Source organism: Calidris pugnax, unplaced genomic scaffold, assembly GCF_001431845.1.
Source record: "Calidris pugnax isolate Ruff unplaced genomic scaffold, ASM143184v1 scaffold95, whole genome shotgun sequence".
NCBI lineage: Eukaryota > Metazoa > Chordata > Aves > Charadriiformes > Scolopacidae > Calidris > Calidris pugnax.
Window position 1 is genome coordinate 7,198,446 of NW_015090885.1, and position 15,911 is coordinate 7,214,356.

General features: G+C 39.4%; 1 protein-coding gene across 2 annotated transcripts in view; it reads right to left on the bottom strand.

Moving 5' to 3' along the window:
* CRYBG3 (crystallin beta-gamma domain containing 3) overlaps positions 1 to 15,097 on the bottom strand; it is an 83,800-nt gene extending 68,703 nt beyond the window's left edge. The window contains exons 1-2 of one of the 2 annotated variants that reach the window (XM_014947247.1): positions 15,078 to 15,097; positions 9,868 to 9,946 (exon numbers count right to left, since the gene is read on the bottom strand). The gene's annotated coding sequence lies outside the window, so the exon portion shown is untranslated. Of the gene's footprint in view, positions 1 to 9,867; positions 10,031 to 15,077 lie in introns of those variants that run through there. The other variant, XR_001412623.1, reaches the window with a different exon arrangement.
* Positions 15,098 to 15,911: the final 814 nt, after the last annotated feature.

A 15,911-nucleotide genomic window follows, 5' to 3' on the forward strand; every position in this document is an offset into this window, starting at 1 on the left:
CTATTACATTCAAAACTTGTCAACAGTTTAATATTATGGTTTTTTGGTGGTGGTTTTTGGCATTTTTTTTAAAGTCATTTGTATTCAGGAACTAGTGGGGTTTTTTCCTATTAGGAACTGAGACTTCAAATATGGCTACATGTGAAATTCCTCCCCTAGCTGCTCTGAGACATAACGCTTGTAAAGACTGAGCTGCTGCTTTGTAAGCATAATTCATGCCCTGCATGAAAAGCTGTTTTGTAGTCTCTGTTTCCAGAAACAGTAATCTATTTAGACTTTCCTTTCTCTTTAATCTTCCTTTCGTTACTTAACTTTTGGTAAATCAAAAGAACAGGAAGTTTTAATATGAAAGGGTCCTTCCATACCTTTAACCATAAGGTTAATAGCATCTTGCATAAAAAATGCCCTGGAGAATATTTACACCGTGCTTACTTGAAGATATATGTGGATATTAAGTCCCAACACAGAAACTATGCAAATCCTTCTTTCTTCCCTTCAATATAATCAATCCTACTCTCCATATATTATCCCTCCTGCTCCTCTTTGCCTTTGCTATAAAAGACAGCATGACCTATTGGTGTTTTATCATGTGCCCATAAAATCTCAATTCAAAGTTTGAACCACTGTTTAGGCATTATACAAACAAAACCATTCATGCTACAGATTTTGAGTTTGTATTTTAAGATAATGGCACATTTAAATCACAGAGATGAAAGCACATGACCTATAAAGCCAGTAAGCCTTCAACACAGCAGGAGCACAAGCGCCTGACGAACACAGCAGTGTGATGACAATTCCACGAGGCAACATCACGATAACTTTCACTTATTATTTCCCATGCCTTTCTCTGAGCCTGTCTCTGACAGAAGCCCCCAACAAATATTCAGAGAAAAAAAGGCATGGGCATAGGGTATACTCAAAGTAATCATTTCCCTGGTATATCCTACCGGTTTTTAACAGTTAGGGCCTTTAGTTGACCTTGACAGACCAGTTGCATCTGCGTTGCAATTAGACTTGAGCAGTTTGATGTTCAGAACACTGGAAGAATACCAGCGACTCTCTCATTAGTTACACTTCATGTCATTGGTTAAAAAAAAAAATAAACTCCTCTTCCACTGGCACAGCAGTCCGAGCGGTTTATCAGGCTTACCACGCAAACAACAGTTTTGGGATGAAAACCTACCTTTGAGATGCTTGCTGATGCAAGGAAAAAAGTTTTCTTGCCATAGTGTTGTCTTTCTGCTCCTTTTGCATATGGACTGTCATCAGTCTTCCCCTCGCCTCCCCTTTCCCACTCTCCGTGAGCTTTCCTGCTTGTGACATACTTCATAAAGCTTTAATTAGCTTTTATTCCTTTAGCAACTTGCTACTCAAAGTTTCACTGAGCAAGCCCTGGGTAACCTGGTGTGACCTTATAGCTGAGCCTTCTTTAAGCAGGAGGCTGGGCTAAATGACATCCTGGGGTCCCTTCAACCCGAATTATCCTACGGTGCTGCGACCTCACACGCAATGAGGCTGTTGCAGAGGGGAAGCTCGACAGAGCGTGAAACAAGATTATGACTTGAATCAGGTGACTGAAGAGACTGCAGCGGTAGCCGAAGCTGCATCTACTGCACAGTCAGGTAGTGCAGTCTCACCTTGCTGGAGCAGAGAAGTTTGGCAGCCCGGACTCAGAAGACAAGCCCACAATGTCATGTCTCAAGCGCGATTCTTATCTGAGCTAATTTATTCAACGGTAGGCTAGGTATGTTTTGCAGGCTGTAATCCACACCTGACTGTAGCACAGACATACACCCAAAGCCTAACTGCACCTACGTGTTCAGGCACAGGGCTTGCTATCGGTGTGAAGAGACTCCCCAAAGTGCAGCTCCGGTGGTGCAACAGCACGCTGAAGAAAGGTTGCTTTGCCAGGTTTGCCTCCTACCAGCTGAGAACAGCCGCCCTGGTAGCCGCCGTCTCTCAGCAGTTGAATGGCAAAAGTTCAAACTGCCAGAGGTTCTCATTCTGCAGGGGTTACGTCCGCCTGCCAAGAATTTTATTGCCCTAACAAGTGAATGAAATGAAAACATTAGCAGCATTAAAACACAGATCTCCATGAACAAAGAATTAGCTTCCAGCCACAACAGCCAGACATTTCAGACTGCAGCCCCCATGAACGAATGCTCATTATGAAGCAGAAACTCCAGCCAGCCACGTGGAGACCTCTCACAGGCCATCTGTCCTACTGCACGGGGAGCTGCTGCTGAAGGACATTCTGCATATTGAGCTCCTGCACTTTAACCACCCCGTCCCACCTGCAGTTGTGAGAGAAGATGGCCAGCCCTCAGGATTTTAGGCTTACCACTGATTCACCGCAGGGGCCTTCAACAAGCCATTTAACCCCAACGTGTCAATTTACTCTGCTAAGAAACGGTCCCAGCACCACTCCAGGATTTCTGTTTGAGAGCATGTAGAAGCAGTTGCAGATTAAAGCGTTGGGTGCACAAAGTAGCACATTTAGGCATTGCTACCTCTAATACTGGAAAATTAGCTATGGTCCTAGCCTTAGCTTTGACCTGTCAACATAGCAAAGATGGCTGCGTTTAACAATTACGAGCATCTCATTCAATTTGGACAGCAATATGCTAAAACAAAATCCGCAGTGAAACAGCTTGAGTCGCTGTCAGACTAGTACATCCCCACGAGTCACTACTGGATGGGTTTCAGCAGATTTCCCTTCTCTGGGAGGCTAAAGCATCTTTGGTGTTATCTCCCACTTGTTTGCAAAGAATAGGACACACTGAGGTACATTAAATCCACACATAAAATAAGCTTTAGTTTTTCTAACTACTGTGAGGAGTAGAAGTTAAGCATTCTCAGCCAATGGGAGGCAATACATATGGAAATCTAATGAAAAAGAACCAGACATCGTGAGACATAGATTAGGAACAAGACTTGTTTAAGAAAAGTGTCATAGTATTAGGAAAAAAAATCAGGAAAAAGTACCATCAGACAGTGAAATACACAATAAGTAGAGAACTCCTAAAAGTCCACTGTTGCTAGTGTTCATTAGAAAAACGGATTTAAAAAACACACCAAGTGGATTTTTCCTTATTTATGTCAGTAACTAGAGTAACGATAGAGACGACACCAAGGAGTTCCACCATTGTCAACAACTATTTAGTCTTAACTAAATAATACCTTTTCAATTATCAGAAAAAGCAAAAACCCCAAAGATTAACAAAGCCTTAGGGTCTTGGGGGGACTTAAGTTAAAGATGAGTTCTGTATCTTTACAACCAACCAATGTTTTGAACCTCTGGATAATTTGGCTTTTTTATACTGCAAAGTTTTCCTTCCGCATCCTCCTCTGCTTGTTTTGACATGAAAAAATCAGGTCACGACAACCCTGGAAGACAAGAGTAGCTAGAAAACTAATGAACTCATGGCATCTTCATAATCAGAAGTTAAAAAACAGGAAGGGACTTTTAGTTAAACTGTATCACTTTTGCATTTTTAATAATAAATCTATTTAAATTCAATGACTATTTAACATTTGGAAGGACAACTGCCTCTGTTGAAAGTTCAGCACTGGGACTTTAGAAATTTGTTTACCCATTTGAATTCTTGAAACATCAAGGAGTCCTTAATGTAGATTTAATTTGTCTGGTGGGGAAAGAAAAGAGGAAACAAACATTCTCTGAAACTTTAGTGTTCTCCTAAAATCTGTGGAAGTATCCAGACTCACCTTCCCTGACAAGAGAACAAAACCCAAGGTGGTAAAGGTGAACACTTCAAACGAAGAGGTAGAGAAAAAGGAGGTACAATTTGAAATAAAGTTTCAGCTAGGTCACCTTTACGGGGAATTGTAAACTCAAAGCCCCCTAGAATGACAAAGTGAACTTTATAATTTTTTAAAAAAATCTGTTTACACCATTTGCAAAGTTACTTCAAAGTTTCTCCCTTCTGAATTTTCTCTTGAAATTATTGTAAAGATAAGATTAAGATGTGATTAAGAATTGGTATTCACTTTTCAGTATGTAACTATTGCCTTATTACTACAAGGTCTAGTATGGAGCCAGAGAGAACAGAATTAAATTGTTCATCTTACTCTGTTCTTTCTGCTAAATCTCCCTGTATTACATTTCCATTGCCTTTTAGTGAAAGTGTTTTCACAAATATGAAATAATTTTTATCCTCTTGATACTTCCCTGACTTTGGAAAATAAATTAAAAAATAAATGTGAAATTCAATTTTTCAATGCAGAAGGTGTGCACAAGCAGGCGCTGCACTGGGAATGGGGTGAGATAGTGCCATTTCCACCCACACCTATATTCTCTTGATTCTATTGGCAGGCTATAGCATTTGGCTCCACACTACTGTTTCTCATTGTCTCCTTGGTGGATTTCTGTGCCAAACTGAGCAAGGTTTAAGCTTTTTTTTTTTTTTTAAACACCTATCCTGAAACAAAGTTCCCTGCTCAAGATCCTTTCTTTGAAGAACTAAAGTAGTAGAAAGGGAAGCGTATTTCATGATCATCCTTTCTAAAAATCAGTATGGCAAAGGAATTTACCAGGACTTTAGATAAGTTGATCTTGAAATGTCTTCCTGAACACATAGAGCTGTTAACACTATTAATTTAACAAAGTGTCCTGGGAAACAAGAAGGTACTATGTACTTGCCTAAAAAACTCCATTTCAACAAAAGCCTACATCATTGCCAAAGAGATAAAGGTCAGCTTTCAGGTTCCAGAAGAGAAATCTTGATTATGCAAACCTCCAAAAACACTTTGGTTTTGTCTTTCATTCTTTTTTGTGAGCACCAACAGCAACAGCTTTTCTAAGTTATTTTCAAAAATTCATGGTTGACAGTAATAGTCAACCTTCCTTGACTATCAAAAGACAAAAAATCCTTCCCTCTGATTTCTAATTACTAGATCTAAGTCACAAGCATTCAGCAGGCATTCACACACAGGCTGAGCAGACACTAATTAGATAACATACATATGAAACAAAGACATTATAAAATAAAACCATCACAATATGAAAAGAAAACCCTGTTATATGGAAGAGTATGTGGTTAACTAAGAAACTGGGCTTAATTTTCATTTCTACTTTTTTGTAGAACTTAAAACTAATTATAAGGTCAGAATTACGGACATTCAGTAAGTACAGCTATGTGTATTCTGCAAGTTCCTGGGACATTTTTTAAAACTTATGTGAACTCACACATCAGATGAAAAATGATGTGACAGAGAATTACAGAACAAATTAGGCTGAAAGGAATGTGGCTGGGGAGGTCACATAATCTAAGCTCCTGCTCAAAGCAGCTCCAGTTAGAGCAGGGCTTCATCCAGCTGCATTTTGAGTATTTCCAAGGATAAAGATTCTGCAACTTTATTGCACGAGTTGTTTCAGTATCTGACCACCCTTACGATATAGGGGGAAAAAGAAGAAAAAAATTTAAAAATTCTTACAGGTGACTGGAATTTCCCATGTTCTAACTTGCCCCCGTTGCCTCTTGTTCTATTTGTTGCAAGTCCAAAAAGAATCTGGCTCCATCTTATCACATAATTGCAGTCCTCGCCATCAAATTTTAATACCATGTCTACTGTTTAAATACATCCATCTTTATGTTACCTTGAAATTAAATTCATGTGAGAAATCAGGGCTACAGAATAATCTCTTCTCCATGTTCACAGTATACAGGAGTACTTGTCAGAGGTCAATTAGCACCAGGGATATTAAGAAAACAACTTTGTAATTATAAGGTTTATGAAATTGGTAGAACAGTTGTCTGGTGAAGTTGCAGAGATCTTAAGAGATCTCCATCCCTGGAGGTCTTTGAGAACAAGTTAGACAAACTTCTTTCAGGTATGACACAGATACAGAGATGTCACCTTGGGGTGGAGGAGTAGACTAGATTATCTTTCCAGTACTTTCTGTCCCTGTGTTTTCTATGAAGGTTGAGACTGCCTCTGGTTAATCCAGGTGATGAGCACCCAGGCTTGCGCCTGTGGGCCAAATTATAAAATATTCAATGTTAATGAAATACTGAGGTCTAAATTATACATTTGGTATATTGTATTTGTACCTATACTTTTTCAAACTTTTGCATTTGCTTGACAGAGCTCACTTAATAGTTCCTCTGCTGAGATGCTTAAGAATGCCTTCCTAATCATTTATGGGAGAATGGAATTCAAGATCCTTAGGGCAGCCAGGAGGGCACACAGCAAACTCACTACTGTGGACTTCAGGAGAGCAGACTTTGGCCTCTTCAGGGAACTGCTTGGTAGAATACCTTGGGATAAAGCTCTGGAGGGAAGAGAGGCCCAAGAAAGTTGGATAATATTCAAGGATCACCTTCTCCAAGCTCAGGAGCAATGCATCCCAACAAAGAGGAAGTTGGGCAAAATCACCAGGAGGCCTGCATGGATGAACAAGAAACTCCTGGACAAACTCCAAACAGAAGAAGGAAGCCTAGAGAGGGTAGAAGCAAAGACAGGTAGCCTGGGAGGAACAGAGGTAAATTGTCCAAGGAGCCAAGGCTCAGGTTAGGAAAGCTAAAGCCCTGACAGAATTAAATCTTGCCAGGGATGTCGAGGGCAACAAGAAGATGACTAAGGAAAACGTAGGTGCTCCGGAACATACTTTTGCAGGAAGAACTGTTGCAATATTCCTTTAAAAAACAAAGTCCCTGTACCGCTAAAAGTGAGGTTAATGATATACTAACATGTACTAGACACTACGTAATGCAGATACTTAGAACACTAAACATGAAGTTCAAGAACTGTTTACATCCCCACAACCATCTGTTCAACAATCACATCCCTGAAATGGAGCGTTTACTCAGAAAGAGTACTGTTTAGAGCTCTAATTCAAAGAAACTGAAGTAAAACAAAATTTGTAAATAAATAGTGGTGGGTGGTGGTGTACTTTCTGGCAATGAATTAATAGACACGGCAAATATATTTCAGTAATATTTTCTCAGAAGTGATCAAATGATGATTGATAAAGTCACCTTGGCACAGAAAGATCAGGCTTCATATTTTCATAAGGTGAGTATTAAAATATCTTTTTCTCCCTCTATGAGCTAAATATTTCATCACAGGGGAAAAATAGCAGGGGTAAAGTACAGAACTGGTAACTAAAGAGCTACGGTCACTTAGCATGTTTCCCAGCTCCACTCACCCAGTCAGCTACAATTTAGATGTCCGATCTTTGCTGCTAAATCAGAGACCTACAGTTCCCCCGCTATTTTGCTTCTGGCCTCCTGCTGAGACAGCCAATGAATATACAAAAATCACAGTATGTAAGTCTACACGAAATTTTATCAGAAACATGATAGCTTATTAACTTGGTGACAGACAGACACAACATGGTTTCAACTTTTAGTCACCATCCACCTGAAATGAGTAGGTAGAAGCAAAGTTCAGAGACATGGCCATGTATGGAAACCTGCCCAAACCTGATCCACGTAGGTATATAGATTTAGACATTCCTCACAAAGTACACTTTCCGTAACAACAACATATTTTTTTTCTAGCCCATAGTAACCTTGATGACTCAATTAATAAAACTAGAATGTCTTTCAATACCATATATTATCCCTCTCAAATGAGACAGTCTCAGTACTCTCCAACTCTTCAGCTGCATTCTCATGATCTTTGCACAAGACAGCTTATTTTGGCCAACGTCAGGCACTGTACAGTGTGGTGTTATCAAAATGCAAGTGTGTGCTGTACAGAGCAGTAATAGTAGAAAAAAAAAAAAAGGGAAAAATATTTTCTTCACAAAAAAACCAGGATGGGGGCAGGGAGGGCAGCAGTAGATAATAAATACTTTATCCACCTCCTCTGAATCGGTTTTTACTATTTAGTTGTAATTTCAGTGCACACAAGATATAAAATTACAGTGCTGAAGGTATTCATTACTATGCATATGAAACTGTTCAAGTGTATCAGAAGATTTTTGATTAGCTCAAGAAAGAGGGAAATAAGTTAGACAGGAAGCTCTCAGTACAGTTGGAACAGCCAGCACATTCTAGTAATATGAAAACCGCACCTTGCTTATAAAGCCTATACAAACATCAGGTATTGTTTCAAAGATAATGTAATGCACACTATAACTCTCTAGACTTCTAAACACTGGTCAAAGACAACACAATTAAATAGAAAGTTATGGCAAGACAAAGAAAACAGATCAGATATTTGGAACAAAACTCTACTACATGAATATTGGCACCAACTTTTAGTACAGTATTACAAAACCACACATTCTGAGTAGCAGACTTTCTTGCAACAAATTCAGATTCAGCAAGAAAGATTCTGAATTTGGGCTTTTTTAAATTAAAAAAATAAATGAGATTTAGTTTTTGGCAAGAAAGAAACACTCTTAGGTAACTTAAACCTGGCAAGAAAGAAACACTCTTAGGTAACTTAAACCTGCTACGTTCCCTTTGACCCACCTACACATCCCGCTTGTTCCTTGAGACCTAGCCCTCTTCATACTTCCTCTTAAGCAATTCCTGGTATTGAAGTCCTGTGCATGTATGCTAAATAAATCCCCTTCCTCAGTCAAAACCTTCTTTGAAAGGAGTATCTATTTTAGAATTTTTCACTAACCTAACATAGAAAAATATGATTTTTTTTTATTTTTTTTAAATGCAGAAGTTTGGGTTTTATTATAGTGCTCTCCTCTCGTTTAGCACAATCCTTTCTACCTGCATTTCGAGGCATAAAATCATTAGCCCATGATTTACGGTAACAGGATTTCAGTGGCATTTTCCAGGACCTCAGAACTGACAAGGTTGGCTTGAATCCACAGGGCTTCTTAACAAACGTCACAGCATTGTTTCCCACCTTTGATATAGATAAACTACATTCAACATGGGATTGTTCTTGAGCTAATAACTCTGTTGGAATGAACTGAGTCTTTGTGCAGGCAACTGCAACATCTCTTGACTTTTGGCAAAGCATAAACAAATGGTCCCTACGTACTGAAGATGCAACTACACAGGGACTGTAGGCCATACAGGAAGAAAACCGCTTTCTTCTCCATACACTGTTAGTGCTCAAATAAATGCAACACAAGATAGAAGTCTCAGACTTAGTGTGTTAAGAAGACTGCTGCATCCCCAAGTAAACCTGGAAGACTAGTCAAGGCCCTTTTGGGGACGTAGCCACAATATTATCTGCATTAAACTAAAACAACAAGGGAAAGGAACAAAAACCCAAGAAAAGTGCTTAGTGAACGAATCACTAAAATGGCTCTGTGCAGGGCATGATGTGACAGCAGCAAAGACAGCTGTTATCACCAGGCCCTGTCCTGTACACAATTATTTAGATATTTGATTAAATCCAAACAGAACTTTGCCTTTTTTTTTTGGCAGTAAAACACAGGATAACACAAGCATGATTAACATGGATAACATTGGTGAAGAACAGCCAACATGCATACAAATTTCAGCAGAAAGATCTCATAGTGCTTTGGTTGGCAACCAGCAGACCTTCAGGCATGCAGCACTTGGTTAGATAGTAATAAATTATATAAAAATGGTGCTTTAGCGGAATACCTGAAACTATAGTGGGATAAAAATACTAGCTTCCCTCTTCACTGGCTAACTACATGTAGAATTAGCACTAGACTCCCACTTCTTTAATATAAGAAAAGACTCTTTAATGTAAGCAAAAACATGAATTTTGTTTTAAGAATGTGCAGCACAGACAGTTTTTCTGTCTTCTCCACGTGTATTAGTACCCTGGCATAACGGACCCTAACCAAGAATATGGCAACCAAGTGCTACATCACAGTACAGGAATATATCCAACATCAGAACATCAGCAAGTAGTCACAAGCAGAGGTGGTGGGCTAATAAATAAAAATCATACCTTCAAAAGTGCAGGCAGAGTTGTGCTTTCCTTTTGGTTGCTCTGTAAATTTATGGCTTCACTCCCTTTGTTTTCAGAACTGAAAAACAAAGATATTTTGTAACACTGAGAACTGGCATTATTCAAGTCTACCTGAGAGCCAACATAGTATCATTCAATTTAAACATGAAAGCATTATTTTAAAAAGACAGAAGAACATATTTTCCAAACCATAGCCCATATTCTGCACGTATTGCAAATGAAAAAGCCATGGCCCAAAAAGCTGAAGAAGGAAGTAAAATGCCTGTTTCACCTCATAGAGATGTTTCCAAACTCAAGCACTCAGAAATAGCACACAGCACTTCAGCTCTTCCAGCTGAAAAAACCCACCCAAGCTTTCTGTGGATGTGTATTATTTTCTGCTGGAAAAAAGATACTATGGTTGATCAATCATCTACTTCAGCAGCATTCACGGCCATAGCACTATCTGGCACCCCTGGCAGATAGAAGGTACACCGAGTCCTTATCTTGAGGACTGTGATAGAGTGGAACATAGTCAGGGCAGATGGAACCATCACAAATCACAGCTACCGCATTTAACAGATCTTCACAGAACATACCTAATGGGAGTTTGCAGGCAAATTCTGAAGAAATTTTAGAATCGGGACAACAAGCATGTTGTTATTACCAAAGCACCAGTCACTGCTTCATTTTAAAAGTCAGAAGTCCAAAGTTGCATATGTCCTTTGACCAATTTACCTTGGTCAAAATTTCCTTCAGAGCCCATCTTTGGGATGAGGGGAACCATCCACCCACCCACCCCACCCCTGAGTGTTAAAACAATCCTTAAGTACACAATCCAGCAGAAAACCTTTATTCAAAACCTTTATGCTACATGCAACTTAAAAGCAAAAACATACCGAGGAAAACATTAGAGGACGTTAGTGACAGACAACACTTCTTGCATTGTGTATCATGAGCAGAAGAAAAATAACTTCATACCAACATATCATGTGAGAAATGCTCAGTATTGCAATGAAGTCATAATCACTTCAAAACCTTTTCATCAATTTTAGAAATTTAGCTTTGCTACTGACACATGCACATTTCTGAATTTGTATGAAGAGATGAACTGAAAGCTGTTTAAATAAAAATACAAAATAATTATTTGCATTTTGATTAAATTCTGACAGGATTTGGAGAAAGGATTTAGACGCAGCGGTATTCCTACTGCTACTGTTCACCACAGGTAAGCGTGTCTCAGTAAGACTTCTGAAAAGAAAGGTTTTCTTCCTATTGTGGACTAGGCCTCTGAGTGAAAGATACCTTGATACACACAAAAAAAATATGTAAGCCAGTCTGACTATATGTTAGTTTCCCTCTCAGCTGCTCAGAGACAACATTCCCTGAACAAAAATGAGACCAGAACTCTCCGGCAATTAAGTTTTTCAAGATCTTTCAGATCTTTTCAGATACATCAAAAGAAAAGCTCCTTCCTCTCTCTCTCATAGATCCTCTTCAAGTTGAAAACCATGTACTTTCAGATCACCTCGGGTAATCTTTCATAATGCATTCATAAACACAAAGATGCTTTTTCAGGGAGAGATTCACACAGAAAGTCTGGGCTGTTCTTTGCCTCCCTGAAAGACACAGCAGGTGAATTAATATTCTATCCTATTAGTTTCTTCTGCTGTTAACATGTTTCATGAAGGAGATGTCACAATCACTTCTGGGCAATCTGGCACACTAATAAAAGTGATTCTCAGTACATAACCTATTTTCTCCCTCCTTCTCAGATCTGCATAGCTTTTCCTGATGCTGATACACTTGACATGAACAGGAATTCCCTGTACTTAAAAGCAGAATAATGAGGTTGATCTCCACCAGACGTTCTTCCTGGCTTCAGGATATCGCTCTTTATGGAACTGGTCTGCAGGCCACAAATGAGATCCTTGCTTTTGTTAAGTATTGCCAGCACAGATCACCAGCATTCTATTATTTTATCACTTTGTTTTGCTCATATTCTTCCATTCAAGTTGTTTCCCGAAACTTTTTTCACTTTCCTTCTTCTTGTTTGTATTTGAAATGCATGCCTTTGTTACTTTCTTCTAGCTAGCCAGGCTTGGACAGACCGCTATGAAATTCCATAGTGTACATACCAAACCTGAAAGAATGCAATTCAGCAGATAAGCACCTTAAAATCAACCAGTTGAAAAAAAAAAAAAAAAAAAAAAAAGAAAAAAAAAATTGTTGATCTCCACCAGACGTTCTTCCTGGCTTCAGGATATCGCTCTTTATGGAACTGGTCTGCAGGCCACAAATGAGATCCTTGCTTTTGTTAAGTATTGCCAGCACAGATCACCAGCATTCTATTATTTTATCACTTTGTTTTGCTCATATTCTTCCATTCAAGTTGTTTCCCGAAACTTTTTTCACTTTCCTTCTTCTTGTTTGTATTTGAAATGCATGCCTTTGTTACTTTCTTCTAGCTAGCCAGGCTTGGACAGACCGCTATGAAATTCCATAGTGTACATACCAAACCTGAAAGAATGCAATTCAGCAGATAAGCACCTTAAAATCAACCAGTTGAAAAAAAAAAAAAAAAAAAAAAAAAAGGTATCAAAACTTTATTTTGCAGCATAAAATAAACCTAAACCTGGAAGCAATTCCCCACACCCTTTCATGGTTTATATTCTAGCACTTCTACATTCCTGAACCTTTTGCTTTAGGGTGTAGTTCCTCAACATGCTGACTTTGTCAGCAGAACCAGCTTTAGAAATTTCCACACCTTCCTCCTCAAACTCAGCTATCTCTTCCAAGCCTTAACTCAGCCGAGCAGGGCTCTCGGTAGGGCCATGGCCTTTGATAACGTCAAGGGGGGAGCAGAAGTTTCCATCAGGAACAATTCAGCCCATGATCCAGTTTACAGCAGAGTGATTTGTACCAGCACAGACGAATGCCACTCAACAGGCAGGAGGAAGCAAGCACGCACCCCTGAACCTCACCTCGCCACTGAAGTTCCTTTTTGTGAACCTCTCCCACCCTTAGCCAGGGCCCAGTTTTAAATGGATCTTTGACTGAAACCAAATGACTCACGCTGAACAAATGAAGTTTATAGCACAAAACCTCACTTTGCTGGAAACACGCCTCTTGGATTGTTTAGCATTAAATGGTTTTGTTTCTCCCAAAGAGTCAAGATTGCCTTCTGCAGCTTAAACACCACAGACACAGACTGGAGAACAGGCTGGTTACAGCTCATTGGGCTCAAATGATGCAGCTTATCACTTCCCACTATCAACCCCCTACAATTTTTAGAGCTTCCCCCTCTCTAATCATTGCATCAATCACATATTTTGGAACACTACATGGCATTTTCCCCACAAATTCTCTGAAGAGGGAAATAAAATGGTAAAGTTCATAGGCCCACACACAACCCTACGCTCCCTGTTAAAAGAAAAAACCAACCAAACAAAACCAAGCATAGCGAAGCTAATGTAATTATGCCACACATACTCTTATGTTGCAATCTAAGCATATTTTGTCTGTATAAGTCTATATTCAAAGATGCAATGAACACAATTAGTAAGCTATGGCACTCACATTTTAATTTAATTCTTGGGAAAAATACAAGACATTTAGTATTTATGCTAAAAGTTACCCATTCTTTATTTTTTTTTATATGTCCATGCTATCCTATCATTAGTGGCTAGATGGTATACTTCCAAGAACTCTAAGAATTCTAAGAGTGTTTCTTATTTGTTTTCTACAGGACAATCTCTGCAATTAAATAGCTATAAATGCTGACCTGGTAGCTACATTGTATTACACCACCGAATTCTTATGCTTTTACTAAGAACTGAAAACAACAGACTGCTAGTGTATATGGGCTCACCGAGAAATAGGGATTGTCTCCTTCTCCCTCCCCCCCATTTGGGCTACATCCATCATACTGAAGTTTGGCTCCTTGCCTTAAGCTTTTCTGGAGCTGTGCATTTTTGGAAGTGCTTTGCCATGGCAGGTAGAGAGCATGCTATCTCCAGTTAGGCTTGTGCTTAACCACTCATGTGGCTTTGCTAGATCAGCCAGCTCTCAGAGAGCATCCCAGCACTTGCACCAAGAAGTGAAAGAGCAAAGCATCATCCTAGGAATACAGAACACACCTCTGCCCTGCCAACCTGGTTCCATGGACTTCTTAACTATACAGGCAGGCATTTACAAATTGTCACAACCACTTGTTTACATATTTAGGTGGATATTACTTTATTTTTTTTTAAGCATGAAAATAGTAAATAACAAAGATCCTGTCAAAATGAAAACTTAGAAACCAAGCCTCTCAAGTACTTTTCAATTACATCATCCGCTGCCTTCCTGATGCTATTTCTGCCAGACATTCCCTTTTCTCTTACATATTAGTGCATCCAACATGGATGGGTTAATCTTCAGCAAAGGTAGAGGGATCTCATTCTCCTCGACTGTCTTGCTGCTCTTCCCTACTGTCTTGCTAGGATGCCTAACCTGATTAGCATCACTCCCATTCTCTAAATAATCAAGATCAGACTCAAGTTGCAAAAGATCCCATTCTGTATATTCCGCACAAACCTTTCTTTTGTGTGATTTTCTAATGCTTTCTGTTCCTCTGCTGCTGAAAATCTGTTTTGACCTTTCTGTAATACTTGGACAGGTGGTGTCTGAATCAGCAGCTGATTTGTGGTCCAAGTTTTTAATCATTACACTTACACAGGAAAGGTTAGAGATTCTTACGGGGGAGATAAATGTTCATATTCTGCATTGTTGCTCACACAAAAAGTAAACACATGTAAGCAGAAGTACTCAAACTCAGGCTAGTTAATATACATGAGGGATTACAGAGAGGAAAAAAAATAAATTTAATGGAGCACATTTAAGTATATGGTTCTTTTCCAACTGTCTCTAAAACCAGAACAAAACAATTAAAAACAATCACATCTTCAAAAGGCCCTTACAGCATCTCTGTATGGTGTGAGAAGTCTGCTTCCTCCATCCTTGTCCTTCATAACAATCCCTCGGAACTTGCAAATTAAAAGCCCATCCCCTTCTTCCTTTATTAATCCACCCCACCCACGTTATGCACACAGCAGATTGCAAATGTGTTGTGTCAGATAAAAAAAAAAAAAATAAGCTACAGGCAGTGTGCAAGGGCATAAAGCACAAACATGCAAGTTTTGATGAGACTGACCAGACGCAGGACTCACCAAACTGAAAGTAACCACCGTGACATTTTAGGTTCCTTTTATAAGCAGAAGGTACGGGCTGCTGGTTGCTGTTTGGGAAGGGGGAAATTATTGGGCAGTCTCTTAAGCAAACAGGGACAGCTGGCTAAAGCTCAACTCGGACAGCACTGCAACTGCACTTCTGGATGTCGACCCTCCTCCCTTCTCCCACCCTTAGAAGCAAAGTCTCTTTGAAGGCAGCAGCTCCAGCACTTACTCCTTGTGCAGTCCAGATGCTACCAGAGAGGCGAGTGTGCTATCATTTTGCCATCTCTCTCCCTCTCTTCAGGGATAGATGACTCCCTGAATAGTCAAACCCTCTTTGCTACTGCATTAGGCTAGCATTATTTGTTTTTAACTGCTCTTCTCAACAGATTAACTCAGAAACCATTTAGCCATTTAATATGACGACTTTTAATGGCAAGAGAATAAGCGATGCCTGACCTAAAAGATGCTCCAGGATGCAAAGAGGGGAAAAGCTTCTACATCTGGCTTTATGATAATGATAATAAAGTAAGCCTGACCTATACATACATCTACCTACCCAGGTTTCATGACATCACTTGTGACATCTCCTTCCCAATATTTTCTAAACAGTTTTCCTCGAGACTATGTGTTTTTTGGGATTGTTGAGACAATCCACTCTCTGCTGGAGTTCTCACTTTTGCTAATGTCATTTCTAGGTTTCCCTCATGCTAATTTCTTATTTTCAGCATTTTGGGCTGCAATGCCAGTTCCTAACCCCTGCCTTTTATCTCTCTCTGAACATAACTAATGCTCCTCTCTGGGAAGTAACACCTCATTTGGTTTTGATGT